This window comes from Bufo bufo, chromosome 2 (genome assembly GCF_905171765.1).
Source record: "Bufo bufo chromosome 2, aBufBuf1.1, whole genome shotgun sequence".
Lineage (NCBI taxonomy): Eukaryota > Metazoa > Chordata > Amphibia > Anura > Bufonidae > Bufo > Bufo bufo.
Window position 1 is genome coordinate 729,291,924 of NC_053390.1, and position 17,040 is coordinate 729,308,963.

General features: G+C 46.1%; 1 protein-coding gene across 1 annotated transcript in view; it reads left to right on the forward strand.

Moving 5' to 3' along the window:
- The window catches only part of FRYL (FRY like transcription coactivator), a 330,165-nt gene that overhangs the window by 56,298 nt on the left and 256,827 nt on the right, over window positions 1–17,040 (forward strand). Inside the window, exon 2 of the mRNA XM_040418890.1 lies at window positions 134–202. The gene's annotated coding sequence lies outside the window, so the exon portion shown is untranslated. The remainder of the gene's footprint in view (window positions 1–133; window positions 203–17,040) is intronic.

Consider the following 17,040-nt stretch of genomic DNA (forward strand, 5'->3'; position numbering starts at 1 on the left):
TTCTGTGTTTTTGCAGAGCCGCAATTTGCGGACCGCAAAAAACGCAACGGTCGTGTGCATGAGGCCTAAGTGTGTAGCTGTACTTACTAAAAATGCATTATTTTTTCTGAAAATGTTTTTTCTTCCTTTATAGCGGGAGAGAAGCCTGATAAATGTTGGATATTAAGCATTGACGCAGACCATCTCCGCTCAATGTCCTGGGGTGAGTTACATTCTACATTTAAAGTGCGCAATACCAGTGCTCAAAAAATAAAAATGGTGTTCCACCGATTAAAACTCTGAATTATGACATGTTTTGTACTCTTTAGGATACAGCAGCTAGATATGGTAGGAGTAGCTCTACTAGCTTGAGCTTCTTTTAAATGGGAGTACCAGCCTTCTATAGAGGGCAATGTACTCAGCTATGTATTTTGTACCATATAGGAGATGGATTGCTTCCAGCTGGATGTGACATTACTATCACCACCACCATCTTGGTCTGCTCGTTGTGGGAGTACCACCTGTCCTTGGCAGACCATACTGTTTCACTGGCAGCTTGGAGTACCACCCTTCCATGGAGGGCAATATGCTCAGCTATGTATAATATACTATATAGGAAATGGAATGTTTCCAGCAGGAATTTATAGGACTACTACCCCCACTGTCCTGAGCTGCCTTCAATGGGAGCACAGTGGTTCTATGACATTTATTTCATAGTGTGTTACAAAAATGCATTTATAGTCATTTATTTTGTGCCATATTTTTATTTTTTTTAAATATGTCTGGTATTCTCTTTAAAAACAAAAATCATACAATGTACTAGTATATATAGATACTATATACGGTAGTATGTAGATAACAGCACATTATGCATGTGAAGAATAGTATTGCGGTTTTTTGTCAGAGAAAATCCTTCCGTTAATAACAATGGAGCCTGTGGCTCACTGATTGTTTCTGCCTCCCATACAACAGGTCAAGAGCAATGGGTTCAAGACCTGAAACAAGAGACAAAATAAAATGTTAAATATACAGATGTATGCCCAAGCATTTTCAGACTGCTCACGGGCACCTCCACTAAGACACCCTCTTTCAATGTCCGACTGCCCATCAGGACTCCATAGAGCACAGCAGGGACTTCTCTAAGGGACATCTCAGCCAGCTTAGTATTGTAATGAAATACTGACAAAGGCCAATTTCACACAAGCGTATTCAGAGGTGTTTCCCGTCCTAAAAGGGGTTTTTCAATTTCTGAAACAGCCGCCCCCATGTGTCGGGCCCTTCACAGGTAATATACTTACCCCGCTCCTGGCGCTGTTCCTGGTCCCCGCACTGCTGCTGCTGCTTCTCCCTGTACACGGATGAAAACATCCGTGTCAGGGGGAGCAGCCAATGGCAGGCGGGGACGGAGACAAGCCTCCCTAGCGTCACCTGCAATGCTAGGAAGGCTTGTCCCCGTCCCTGTCTGCCATTGGCTGCTCCCCCTGACACGGATGTTTTCATCCGTGTACAGGGAGAGCAAGCAGTGGCAGTACGGGGACCAGGAACAGCACCAGGAGCGGGGTAAGTATATTACCTGTGAGGGGCCCGGCACATTGGGGCAGCTGTTTCAGAAATTAGATAACCCCTTTAACTCTGCTCCTATGACATGGACCCACAGCATTATAATGACTTATAATCCTGTGAGTTCCTGCCCAACCTCAGTTCTAATGATTTGTATGGATGGTATTATACGAGTACAGTTCATTATAATGCTGTGGCTCCATGTTATAGGAGCAGCGTTCAGGACGGGAAATACCTCTGACGCGCGGTGCGTATTTCTCATACTGAATACGCTTGTGTGAAATTGGCCAATGTTAGTATTGAACCTGTAGACACATGGAAGGAAGTGCATTGTAGTTCTGTGCATGAGTGAGTGTCGATCATTGGTTATCCTGTCAGGGTAATCCAGCTGGCAGATTTTACCCATTGCCTATGAAAAGGGATTGTCGAGAGGCAAGTGTCTTTAATAAGAAATGAAATGCTGGAACAAGGAGGCATGTTCCTAAATTAGTAGGGGGAAGAAAAGAAGCAATGATATTTTACTGAAAGGAAATGTTTTGGGAAATCATCAGTATGTGACTGTAAACCTGCCTGAGATGAACACTCTGGGGGAGATTTATCAAAACTGGTGTAAATTAGAACTGGCCTAGTTGCCTATAGCAACCAATCAGATTCCATCTTTCATTTTTCAGAGCTCCTTTGGAACATGAAAGGTGAAAACTGATTGGTTGCTATGGGCAACTAAGCCAGTTCTAGTTTACATAAATCTACCTCAATGTATCCTAAGAGAAACTAAAAAGGACATAATGTAAGGGCAGCCTAGGTGAGTCGTAGGGTCTATTTCTTCTGTCGTTTATGTACAACTGTAGCAAATGCTCAGCTGTGAGATGTTTTCTTACTTTCATGATGGACACAAAGTAGAGTAGTTGAAAACGGTAAGGAGCAGTAAGGCGAGTTGTACAACACATTGATATAGACAATAAAGCAGCAGACATTATACAGTGAGTAGAGCTGGAGGTAACGGCTCTGTACGCCATGTAGTGGCCATTCTGGGGTACTGCAGCTCTGCTTACTTTCAGCATGCCGTTGCTGGAAACGACACAGTTTATGGGTCCTTTGGTTTCCGTCCATACACTGTTAATTTCTGGCACCACAGCAGCATGCAACAACTAATCCTCAATCATGGTGCCATATTCAACAATAACCTATTAAATAATTAATAATACAACACAAACTTCAAATGGATGAAAAGGCCGCGGTCTTTATTAAATTCTTGGGGGTTACATAACTCAACCACTTTAAACCAATATAAAACCATATTTAATAATATTAAAGTCCATTTACTGAAATAATTTAAGTCCACCCAGAATTCTGAGCGACTAACCCCCCCCTAAAATGAAACAAAGACCACGACAATATTCAGGGAGGGCGGGCGGAACAAGCCTCTTCTCTGTCCTTGACACGGCGACTGATCTCCACAGGTACGATGCCTTCTTAAATAGGTAGCTTTCCCGCCGCACCGCTAACCAATCCAGGACCTAGATAAAAATAGAACAAGGCCCAGCAACCGGACAGCAACAGATTTAACCAATAATAATCACTGACCCTTCAGCCAAACTGACCAATCCTGAAGCTGCCCGGTATCCAACTGGAGAAAGGGGAGGGGGGGGGCGAAAACCCAAAACCAATAGTACCATACGTCTCAATGGCACCATGAGGTGCAAAGCCTATTCAGGCCATGCCCCTATCATTAGTGGGGGTCTAACACCCAGCACACCCAACAATCTGATATTGATGAGCTATCCTGAGGGTAGCCTGGAGAACTCCTTTAAATTCTAAAAATGGCAGCAGCAGGTTACAATGGGGATGTGCAGTCTTATAGAAGTCGAGACCCTGAACCACTGCAGAGGAAACGTGCTGTTACATGATGGCTATTCAGATGAATGGAAGTGGGTGTAATGGAGTGCCACGCCTCTTCAGACAGCTGATTGGCTGGGGTGTCGGGAGTCAGACCTCCACTGTTCTTATATTATACGCCCAAAAAACCTCTTTAACACTAGGTGGCGCCATGTTCTCTACAGCTGCACTGGTTGCACAAATGGATGGTTAGCTATTGCTTTGTGTGTGATGTACGTATATGAAACTGTTCTGTAATTAGATTTATATTGTACCTATGACACCGGCTGACCTGTTACATGTGCCCTTGGCAGCTGAAGGCATCTGTGTTGGTCCCATGTTCATATGTGCCCGCAGTGCTGAGAAATATAATGTTTTAATATATGCAAATGAGCCTCTAGGAGCAACGGGGGCGCTGTCATTAGAGTACATTTACACGACTACGTTTGTCACAGTAATATTGTGTGACATTTTTTATAATGACAGTCTATGGTGTCGCACTGCGACTTGCGACACGACTTGGATGAAACTGTTGTCACAGTGCAACACCTTAGACTGTCATCATAAAAAATGTTCTGCGACTTATTGTTGCAGGACAAATGTCGTCCTAACGCCTAGAGGCTCTGCTCTCTGCAACTGCTGTGCCCCCTGCACTTTGATTGACAGGGTCAAGCCGTGTAAATGTGATCACTCCTGGCCCTGTCAAAGTGCACAGTACGCAGCAGTTGCAGAGAAAGCAGAGTCTCTAGGAGTAATGACAACGCCCCCGTTGCTCCTAGCGGCTAATTTGCATATATGTTTCTCAGCAATGCAGGCACATATGCAGATGGAACCAACACAGATGCCTTCAGCTGTCAAGTGCACATGTAACAGGTCAGCCAGTGTCATAGGTACAAAATCTGCTGACAGATATGACCTTTTAAAGGAGTTTTCCATTTTTTAGCAAAAAAACAAACAAAAGCTATGTAGAGGGAATGGCACAGCCTGACTGATGACCTCGGCTCAAGTTCCTAAGTGTCAATCCAGTTCTCAGCATAGTCATTTCAGACAGACTGGTTGCTAGGCAACTACGTACTGTTAGGTTTGGCTGTTAGGCGCTGTTCACACTAGCTTCTTGGTGTCTGACAGATTAGTGTTGACCTGTTCTGAGGGTGTTTGTGTTGCTGTATGGAGTATTATACGGACATAATAGGTACACTGATCATATGGCGGCTCTATGGAGCCTAGTGGTCAACAAGACTCCAGTCAATAGAGACTATAGCCATGGCCGTCTGGTGATGGCAGAGCTACATATAATGGGATAATATACTGTCCTCGTCTACCATTTCCGGCATATGGATAGGACCTCCAGTGATGGTGCCTTAGAGCCCAACTCTCCATACACCCCATGGTCCATCATGGGGGAAGCGTGGTGGATTGGGGGGAGATTCCCTTGGCTGTGGAGGTGTCTTAAGGCACAATGGGGGGCACTGAGTTGGGTCTGCCCACCAGCTAGGGTCTTATGGATATGTTGTAGATGTCTGAAGCTTTGAGCAGATGGTTCCTAGTTCTGCTTGGTCCTCCTCCTCTTTTAGCGTGCCCTATAATTTCTGTGGTGTCGCGTCCTGTATCACTGATTAAGCATATTCATCGGAAGAAAAAAAAATCAGCCATTGTAGGCTGATCGGACCTCGTATTCAGCGTTTTCCCCTCTGAAGGTTTTGCTGGTTCAGCTCTGGTACTATTGAATAGACTCATCAGCTCCCAGGCGGACGGGCCAAAGCTGCTGGAATGGACACTGAGCCGCTGAGGACATGGGGTTTTATCCACTGCTTCACCTCAGGGATGACATCTCCTTCTAGAAAAGGCGGCCTTACTTCTATAGAGGCTGCAAGATTGATGTTTCTTACAGTAAAAATGGCAGCCAATCAAAGCTGGGCTTTTATTTCTTAAACTGATCTGGTCACATGAAAGCTGAGCTGTGATTGGTTGATGAACAGATTGCCAAAAATTAAAATTGCCTGACCATCTTCTTTCACTTGGTTCCCAAAAGGTATCTGATTGATTAAAATCTAAACTTGCCCTAAAAGGGGCTCTATCTCATGAAATACCTCCTTAAATATCAAAGGTACCTCTCAAGAACCCTGGCATACAGCGGAGTTTACTGGGGAAGATGCATTTGACTGCTCCCCCTGCGGTAAAATGTGGTGTTACATGTGACCATTCAGATAAATGGTTGCCCGTGTAATACGTGGATGTCCGTGGTCAGCGTGACCTGTCTGTTTTAGTATATTCTTGTAAGGCCGAATGCACAGGAGCAGGAGCGTATGGCGTCATTGGTTGCTATGACGCCGTGCGCTTCATGCCGCCGTTGCACTACAGTAATATACTTGTATGATCTATACGAGTGTATTACTGTACAGCAGTGGCGGGATGAAGCGCATGGCGTCATAGCAACCAGTGATGCCGTGCGCTCCTGCTGTCAGCAGGATGCCAGTCTGGGATACCACGGACCGCTCACGGCCGTGTGCATTCGGCCTAATCCATATGAAATGACTCTGTGTTGTGCCACTCACTCTGTAATTCCTACTAGAAATGTATAACTAAACTAACAGTTGGGTGTTTGTCACTGTACACCCTGCTACAGTCCAGTCAGTACCGCCAGAGCCAGTCTGTGTAGGGGCAGCTAGAGGAATGTTAAAGGGGTATTCCTATTTTGGACATTGGCAGCATATCGCTAGGATATGTCCCCAGTGTCTGATAGGTGCTTGTCCCTCCTCTGGATATAGTTAGAACGGAGGCCACAAGGTGCTGGAGGGCGCACCGTGCATTCATGGCTGCCGTCCATTCATTTCTATGGGACTGCGGGGAATAGTCAAGCACTGGCTCAGCTACTTCTCTAAGACCCATAGAAGTGAATGGTGGGCGGCTGCGCATTTATGGTGCACCCTTAGGCACTTTGCGGGCCCCGTTCTAACTATAGGTGTGGGGCCCGCACCTATCAGACCCAGGGAGCATGTGCTAGCGATTATGCCCCCCAATGTCCAAGATGGGATTAACCCTTTATCACCCACGTATACATTTATTTACAAATATCCATAAGGAACAGCATAACACAGAGTCCTAAGAATAGATGCTCTGGAGTGATCATTACATGCGGAATCCAAGTATAAACAGACCTCAGTGATGCGGTCAGGTACTCTTTAAAGGAATTGTTCACATCTGACCTCAAATCAACACAGCAGCTAAGATTAAAATCTCTAAGGGTGTAAAAAGAAATTTGCGGCAGAATTGCTTGTTGAAAACCTGCAGCGTTTACAGTAGAAAAGGGTGGCCGAGCGTTTACCAAAGCTTCTCCACAGCACGTCATTTGTGGTTGCGCATATGTGTCACGGATTTTGCTCCTTGCTATGCAGAGGATGAAATCTGGTGCGGATTTTGACAGATGCTACATGTGGCCGGACCCTTAAAGTAGAATACCTCATATGCCTGCCTGCGTGTGTGCTTGTGTATGTATGTGCATGTGTAATTCCCCCGCTGTGCGTTGTGCTCCAGGTCCGTGGGGTGTATGAAGGGGTTAATATTGTGATTCTATGCTGCATATTGTTGTGCCTTGTTTTGGAAGCGGAGCTTTAATGATATGACCTTTTACGGTTGTATTTTGGGTCTGGGTTTTGCAGGAAGTCTTCCATGGCGGAGGCGCTGCTGGATTACACTTGTTTAGGTTCAACTGTAAACACCAATGATCACAAAGTGACAAATGTGTTGTTTCCACATCATCCTACCGCGTTCCTCGGAGCCGTCCCAGGCACCACACATATATGGATTACTGAACCTAAACCAATAGAGGATTTTCTTTTCTTTACTCTTCTGCCTTACATTTGTGGAGTTTACATGACAAAACTCTGTACAAAAAACTATATTTTGTATCAACCAGCTGTAAAAATCTGTCCTTGAAGAGGCACTTGGGCTCTGCTTACACTGCATTTTTGGGATTCCATCAAAGTTTCTGTCACTAAGACACTAAGGCCTGTATCAGACGAGCGTGTCCTGTGTGTAAATCACACCCCTGTGTGAGCGGGATTCCCTGTTATGGACACCGCTCATTTCTCAGGGGTTCATCATGGCATTATAGTGATTTGTAATGCGGTGTGTCTCTGCATGACCTTATTTCTACATTGTGATGTTAGTATAATTCAGTAGGTCAATGGTGTGTTGTTGTTTTTTTAGCCTCATCCTCTTGCATTTTTGTCTCATTGACATCTCTTGGGGGGGGCTTTTCTTGCAAGAATGCAAGTGCCGGTGTGTTTTTATTTATTTATTTTTTTATGGCATTTTATCAGTCTTTTCATATTGCGCTGGAGAGGAAGTAACACTTCAAGATGGTATGTACTTTCCTGTAGAAAGACTCATGCCAGAAATAGCCATATATAAACGCGTGCTAAAAGCAAACAAAAAAAAAAACATAGGGGGTCATTTATTAAATAGTAATATTCCTAAATAAGGCCTCATGCACACGGCCGTTGTTTTGGCGGCTCGGATGCGGACCCATTCACTTCAGTGGGGCCGCAAAAGATGCGGACAGCACTCCATGGGCTGTCTGCAGCCGTTGCTCCGTTCCGTGGTGCGCAAAAAAAAAAAATAACCTGTCCTATTCTTGTCTGCGCTTTGCGGACAAGAATAGGCAGTTATATTAAAGGCCATCCTTGTTTACCAGATCCGCGGTTTGCAGACCGCAAAACACACAACGGTAGTGTGCACGAGGCCTTAGGCTACTTTCACACTAGCGTTTTTGCTGGATCTGTCATGGATCAGCAAAACTGCTTCCGGTCTGATAACACAACCATCTGCATCCGTTATGAACGGATCCGGTTGTATTAACTTTAACATACCCAAGACAGATCCAAGATTTCTGGGAGAGAAAACTGATCCGTCCCCATTGACTTACATTGTGTGTTAGGACGGATCCGTCTTGCTCCGCACCACATCGCGGACAGAAAAACGCTGCTTGGGGATGGGGACGTAACCAAGCGGGATGGAATGCATTCTGGTGCATTCTGTTTCGTTCAGTTCCATTTTTTCCCCATTCACTTACCGTTTTCTACCCATGTTTTAGGCATAGAAATGGTCTAAATGTAAGACAGCAAGGAAGTGGTCTTAAATTTAGAAGTGGAGGATCTGCCGAAGTTATGTATAGGCCTGCGCCTCTTCATTACTCTGGCAGATCCACAGCAAGATATAGAGGTTATTAAGACCGGCGTCTAAAACACCGGTCTGAAAAAATGTGCCCCATAATGCGGCAGCAGCCTTAGGGCTCATACACGCGACTTGTTTTTGTCTGCATCCGATCCACATTTTTTTGTGGCTTGAATGTGGACCCATTTACTTCAATGGGGCCGCAAAAATGCATCCATATGTCTATTCTGCAGTCCCACAAAAAAATAGAACGTGTCCTGTTCTTGTCCATTTTATAGACAAGGATAGGACTGTTCTATAAAGGGCAGGACGTTCTGTTCTGCAAAATGCTGCTGCTACAGCCGTGTGCATGAGCCCTTAGGCTGGGTTCATACATGAATGAATAGCTGGGGGTTTGTCTTTGTGGATTTTCCTGCTGCAGATCCAGTGTTGTACCGTGCCAGCAAAGTAAATGAGAGTTTAAGAAACTCAGTGTAAGGCCTCATGCACACGACCGTATTTTTTTGAGGTCTGCAAAAACGGGTTTCGTTTTGCCGTGATCCGTGACCGTTTTTTCGTCCGTGGGTCTTCCAAACGGATCCGTCCTGAATTACAATGCGAGTCAATGGGGACGGATCCGTTTGACGTTGACACAATATGGTGCAATTGCAAACGGATCCGTCCCCCATTGACTTTCAATGTAAAGTTAGGAGTCCCTTTTTATACCATCGAATCGGAGTTTTCTCCAATCCGATGGTATATTTTAACTTGAAGCGTCCCCATCACCATGGGAACGCCTCTATGTTAGAATATACCGTCGGATTTGAGTTACATCGTGAAACTCAAATCCGACAGTATATTCTAACACAGAGGCGTTCCCATGGTGATGGGGACGCTTCAGGTTAGAATATACTAAAAGAACTGTGTACATGACTGCCCCCTGCTGCCTGGCAGGTGCTGCCAGGCAGCAGGGGGCAGCCCCCCCCCCTGTAGTTAACACATTGGTGGCCAGTGCAGCCGGCCCCCCCCCCTCCCCTGTAGTTAACTCATTGGTGGCCAGTGGGCCCCCCTCCCTCCCCTGTAGTTAACTCGTTGGTGGCCAGTGGGCCCCCCTCCCTCCCCTGTAGTTAACTCATTGGTGGCCAGTGCGGCCGGCCCCCCTCCCCTGTAGTTAACTCATTGGTGGCCAGTGGGCCCCCCCCCCTCCCCTGTAGTTAACTCATTGGTGGCCAGTGGGCCCCCCTCCCTCCCCTGTAGTTAACTCGTTGGTGGCCAGTGGGCCCCCCTCCCTCCCCTGTAGTTAACTCGTTGGTGGCCAGTGGGCCCCCCTCCCTCCCCTGTAGTTAACTCATTGGTGGCCAGTGGGCCCCCCTCCCTCCCCTGTAGTTAACTCATTGGTGGCCAGTGGGCCCCCCTCCCTCCCCTGTAGTTAACTCGTTGGTGGCCAGTGGGCCCCCCTCCCTCCCCTGTAGTTAACTCGTTGGTGGCCAGTGGGCCCCCCCTCCCCTGTAGTTAACTCGTTGGTGGCCAGTGGGCCCTCTCCCCTCCCTCCCCTGTAGTTAACTCGTTGGTGGCCAGTGGGCCCCTCCTCCCTCCCCTGTAGTTAACTCGTTGGTGGCCAGTGGGCCTTCTCCCCTCCCTCCCCCTCCTAATTAAAATATCCCCCCTATCATTGGTGGCAGCGGAGTGTACCGATCGTAGTCCCAGTTTAATCGCTGGGGCTCCGATCGGTAACCAAGGCAACCAGGACGCTACTGCAGTCCCGGTTGCCATGGTTACTTAGCAATTTGTAGAACCATTATACTTACCTGTGAGCTGCGATGTCTGCGTCCGGCCGGGAGCTCCTCCTACTGGTAAGTGACAGGTCATGTCACTTACCAGTAGGAGGAGCTCCCGGCCGGACGTCACTTACCAGTAGGAGGAGCTCCCGGCCGGACGCAGACATCGCAGCTCACAGGTAAGTATAATGGTTCTACAAATTGCTAAGTAACCATGGCAACCGGGACTGCAGTAGCGTCCTGGTTGCCATGGTTACCGATCGGAGCCCCAGCGATTAAACTGGGACTCCGATCGGTACACTCCGCTGCCACCAATGATAGGGGGGATATTTTAATTAGGAGGGGGAGGGAGGGGAGAAGGCCCACTGGCCACCAACGAGTTAACTACAGGGGAGGGAGGGGGGCCCACTGGCCACCAATGAGTTAACTACAGGGGAGGGAGGGGGGCCGGCCGGACTGGCCACCAATGAGTTAACTACAGGGGAGGGAGGGGGGCCCACTGGCCACCAATGAGTTAACTACAGGGGAGGGAGGGGGGCCGGCCGGACTGGCCACCAATGAGTTAACTACAGGGGAGTGGGGGGGGCCCACTGGCCACCAATGAGTTAACTACAGGGGGGGGGGGGGGGGGCTGCCCCAGCAGGGGGCAGTCATGTACACAGTTCTTTTAGTATATTCTAACCTGAAGCGTCCCCATCACCATGGGAACGCCTCTGTGTTAGAATATACTGTCGGTTCTGAGTTTTCACGGCCACGGATCACGGACACGGATGCCAATCTTGTGTGCATCCGTGTTCTTTCACGGACCCATTGACTTGAATGGGTCCGTGAACCGTTGTCCGTCAAAAAAATAGGACAGGTCATATTTTTTTGATGGACAGGATACACGGATCACGGTCTAGGCTGCAAAACGGTGCATTTTCCGATTTTTCCACGGACCCATGGTAACCCGGCAGGGATTCCTGCTGACAGCAGGAGCGCACAGCGTCATTGGTTGCTATGACGCCCTGCGCTTCATGCCACTGCTGCACTACAGTAATACACTCGTATAGATCATACGAGTGTATTACTGTAGTGCAGCGGCGGCATGAAGCGCACGGCGTCATAGCAACCACGGCGTCCGCGGAAAAAAACGGAAAACGGCACAACAGCCTTGGATGCACACAACGGTCGTGTGCATGAGGCCTAAGGGCGCCTTCACACGACTGTTGTGTGTTTTGCGGTCCGCAAAACACGGATGGCACGGAGAGCCATTGATATAACTGCCTATTCTTGTCCGCAAAATGGACAAGAATAGAGCAGGTTATATTTTTTTGCGGACTACGGAACGGAGCAACGGATGCGGACAGCACACGGAGTGCTGTCCGCATCTTTTGCCGCCCCATTGAAGTGAATGGGTCCGCATCCAAGCCGCAAAAACTGCGGATCGGATGCGGACCACAACAACGGTCGTGTGCATGAAGCCTAAGGGTGCCTTCACACGCGACAGGTATTGTGGCAGAGAATTCCGCAAATGAAAATCGATTCCATTCACCTTAGGCCTCATGCACACGGCCGTGTTCCACGGCCGAGAGCGGTCCGTGGTAACCCGGCAGGGATTCCTGCTGACAGCAGGAGCGCACAGCGTCATTGGTTGCTATGACGCCCTGCGCTTCATGCCACTGCTGCACTACAGTAATACACTCGTATAGATCATACGAGTGTATTACTGTAGTGCAGCGGCGGCATGAAGCGCACGGCGTCATAGCAACCAATGACTCTGTGCGCTCCTGCTGTCAGCAGGAATCCCTGCCGGGTTACCACGGACCGCTCTCGGCCGTGGAACACGGCAGTATGCATGAGCCCTTAATGAGAAATCCACGTGTTTGCTGCCCCATTCAAATTAATGGAACTGATTTTCAGTTGCAGAATTTTCAGCCACAAAATATGCTGCGTGTGAAGGCCCCCTTAGGCTACTTTCACACTAGCGTTTTTCTTTTCCGGCATAGAGTTCCGTCCTAGGGGCTCAAATCCGGAAAAGAACTGATCAGTTTTATCCTAATGCATTCTGAATGGAGAGCAATCCGTTCAGGATGCATCAGTGTGTCTTCAGTTCAGTCTTTTTGACTGTTCAGGATGGAGATCATACCGCAGCATGCTACGGTTTTATCTCCGGCCAAAAATCCAGAACACTTGCCGGAATGCCGGATCTGGCATTTTTTTTCCCATAGGAATGTATTAGTGCCGAATTCGGCATTCAAAATACTGTAATGCCGGAAAAAAAATTGAAAAAAAAAAAATGCCGGATCCGTTTTTCCGGATGACACCGGAGAGAAGGATGCAGCAATTCAATGCATTTGTAAGACGGATCAGGATCCTGATCAGTCTTACAAATGCCATCAGTTGGCATACGGTTTGACGGATCCGGTAGGCAGGTTCCGGCGACGGAACTGCTTGCCGGATTCCTCTGCCGCAAGTGTGGGCTAAGGCTACATTCCTTTCTGAAGCACGGGCGTTAAAAATTGTCCTCTTAAATTGTATGAGGGCTGTTGGTCAGTGAAAACTGGTAAAAAAAGGACACGTCCTATTTTTTTGATGGCTGTTATTCATGGACAATTTAAAAAAAAAAAAAAAAAAAAAAGCAAGCATGTGAATAACCCCATAGACTACTATTGTTCTTAAAACAGTCCTGTGACGGCTGATTAAAAAAAAAAAAAATGTCCATCATGCGGCTGTTTTTCGCTTTTGTGTTACTGTAGCTTAAATTGACCTGTGGTTCAGTTTTTGCTAAGGATCTTCACCGAGGAAGTGTAGAGGGTGAAGTGCATTCATATTTGCTGCTTTTTTTTAATATTTTTTTTTTTATTTTATTTTTTTTGTGGATATTTCCGGTACATGTAAACTTAGGCAATTTTCACACTAACGTTTTAGTTTTCTGGTATTGAGATCCCTCATAGGGGCTCAATACCGGGAAAAAACGCTTCAGTTTTGTCCCCATTCATTGTCGATGGGGACAAAACTGAACAGAACAGAATGTACCAAAATGCATTCCGTTCCGTTTAGTTGTGTTCCCAGATCGGATTGCAAACCGCAACATGTTTTAGTTTGCTTTCCGTCCTGAGATGCGGAGCAAGACTGATCTGGCATGACCCCCAATGCAAGTCAAAGGGGACGGATCCGTTTTCTCTGCTACAATAGAAAACGGATCCGTCCCCCATTGACTTTCAATAAAGTTCATGACTGATCCGTCTTGGGTATGTTAAAAATAATACAACCGATGGATGTAGACGGTTGTATTATCAGTAACGGAAGCGTTTTTGCTGAACCCTTCCAGATCCAGTAAAAACGCTAGTGTGAAAGTAGCCTTATCATTAGGGCTCTTTCACACAAAAGTTTTTTTTTCCCCGCGTTCTGTATACGGGCCGTTTTTTGAGTTCCGTATACGGAACCATTCATTTCAATGGTTCCACAAAAAAAAAAAAAAAATGGAATGTACTCCGTATGCATTCCGTTTCCGTATTTCCGTTCCATTTAAATATAGAACATGTCCTATTATTGTCCGCAAATCATGTTCCATGGCTCCATTCAAGTCAATGGTTCCGCAAAAAAAAACAGAACACATAGGGAATGTACTCCGTATGTCTTCCGTATCTGTTCCGTTTTTGCGGAACCATCTATTGAAAATGTTATGCCCAGCCCAATTTTTTCTATGTAATTACTGTATATGCCATACGGAAAAACGGAACTGAAACAAAAAAATGGAAAAACAGATCTGTTAAAAACGGCCCGAAAAAGACGTACGGCCGTGTGAACAAGCCCTTTTTGACTGTTCATACACTGCAGAACTATCATGGGAATCTGCTGCAAAATCTACATGTTACCAAGTATGTTCTGTGTGGATTCTGTCACCGATCGCATTGCAATATGTAGAATGGACACCGATATTCTGCAAAAACTGTAATCTACAAAAAAAAAAAATGCGAAAAGTATAGCAAACTATGCTTTTCAATACAGGGGCATTATGGGGGAAAAGTATATTTTTTCAGTAGGTATCAAAGTGGGATTTATATGAAAGTATTGCATGGAGTTGTATCTGTTGGGGCTTTGGTGTGTGTTTTTAGAGATTTAGTTTGTTTGCAGACCATAGTGTGTAAACCAGGTGTGAACAGAGTCTAGATTGTGCGTGAGGCTTGGAGTCATCTCATTTGCACATACTTACATGTCCTGCAGGGGGCGTTGTTGACCTTAAGTCAGCCCTACATCATTCTTGACTTTCTTGGACTGAAATGGTCAAACCGTATCCAGTTGTTATGTTTGTCAGGGCAGTGCCCAGTAGAGCCGTACAAATAAGAGCACCTTCACACACGGCAGAAAATCCACCTGAATGGGGCTTGCAGAACTCCATGTGCTTAACGCCAAAAGAGCCACGTTCAGGTGATGGAACTGATTTTCAAAACTTGCCACCTGTAAAGGAACCCTAAACCTCCAAACACTTTGGGGGTCATTTATTAAGGGACTTGTGACTAATTTACCGGTAGTTGAAAAAATTGTCGCAAGTCCATTTTTAATTTAAATTTTTTTTTTTCAGCCGTGTGACAGTATTTAGTGCTTTATAAATGACGTATACTCACACAAAATGATAAAGTGACATTGGCCTCAGTACTTTATACATACGGACACTTTCATGCAATGTCATTCTTCATAGAAAATGCAAAAAAGTTGATATTGGTGGATAAAAGTGTAACACAATGCAGCCCAAAAGTAAAAGTTCAACATGTGCAGAGTTCATACATGCCACAAAGGCCTAAATTTACATGCACACAACATAAAATCACCTGAACTGGAAAGACCATAAATCTAGTTTTAAGATGAAAATTTAAAAAAGGTAGCAACCTGTAAGATACAGGGGTTGTATTTAAAAAAGAATTAAGTGCACCCCCAGAAAATGTGTATATATATTTCCTGAAAGCAGAAAACCTGATTGCAGCTGTCCTGACGGACCGTTGACAACCATGTCCATTTTCATGTACCGTAACTTTGTGACAAACAGAATTTTTTTTTTTTAAATGCATCAAAGCAAACATTTGCACCTAAAACACACACCCAAGCTGAAGTTTACACATAAAATCTAAAAATAATGGGGGTCTTTTGCGAACAGATATATGCCACTCTTGTATCTGGGCAGAGTCTGTTGCACGCCAGGTTGCTGCAGAATCTGGGACTTCTTTCCCACTCATGCCAGGTCTAACAAAAGGGGCATGGCGAGGAATGGGATGGGCCAGTAGGCCTGTCTCATTCATCATTTTCTACGCCTGGTTTAGGCGTAGAAAATTGTCTAAATGTAAGACAGCAAGGAAGCTGTCTTACATTTAGAATTGGTGGTGGGTATGCAGATTTATGTAGAGGTCGGCGCCTCTTCATAACTTCAGCGATCCAGCGCAGGGGCCTTATTAAGACCGGCGTCTAAAACACTGGTCTTAATAAATGTGCCCCAATATATTGAATTGTGCAAAGCTCACATGTACAGAAGTGTATACATCAGCAAAAGCCTATGGTCTTAAAAAACACTGAAACAGAAGATATAGAGATATCCTTTCAATGTGTGCGATGAACCAACTCCTTAAAATCTCTGCTCTTTCTGAGCTTAGTTGTACACAGGGGTCATCTTGTCAGTGAATGATGGCTACCTATGTATACACACTTAAAGTGGTACTCCCATGTTAGACATTTGGTGGCATATCAGTGGGATAGGTCTGATAGGTGCAGATCCCACCTCTGGGACCCACACTTATCCTTAGAATGGAGCCCGCAAAGTGACGGGGGGCGCACTGCACATGCGCAGCTGCCCTCCATTCATTCTTATGAAAATGCCGAAAATAGCCGAGCTGCGCACTCACCTATTTTCGTTCATCTGGTAATGTTCTCGCCTGTGCATACACCTAAATTATCGTTTGCCAGGAGCAGATTGTGCTGTCTAAACAGCCTCTGCTGCCAGCAAACAATGATTATGTATGGTGATGAGGGGCTTCATTAGCAATTGCGTCTCTTCATACTGTGGAGGAGATCTCTACATGTAGATGCAGTGGTCCCCTTCACTGACGAGCACACTTCCTTCCTGACAATTGCCTGCTGAATTGTCCCATGTAAAGGGACCGTTACACACAATGCTATCAGTCACTGATACGATGACCGTGTACAACAGAGCTCAGAAATTGCAGAGACTTAGGGTACTTTCACACTTGCGTTAAACTTTTCCGGCACTGAGTTCCGTCCTAGGGGCTCAATACCGGAAAAGAACCGATCAGTTTTATCCTAATGCATTCTGAATAGAGAGAAATCCGTTCAGTATGCATCAGGATGTCTTCCGTTCAGTCACTGTACGGTTTTTGGTCAGAGAAAATATAGTAGCATGCTGCAGTATTTTCTCCGTCCAAAATTCCTGAACACTTGCCGGAATGCCGGATCCGGCATTATTTTCCATTGAAATGCATCAATGCCGGATCCATCCCCAAGTGTTCTGGAAAAACTGATCTGGTTTTGTGGTCTGCACATGCGCAGACCTTTAACCACCTCAGCCTCCAGTGCTTAAACACCCTGAAAGACCAGGCCACTTTTTACACTTCTGCACTACACTACTTTCACCGTTTATTGCTCGGTCATGCAACTTACCACCCAAATGAATTTTACCTCCTTTTCTTCTCACTAATAGAGCTTT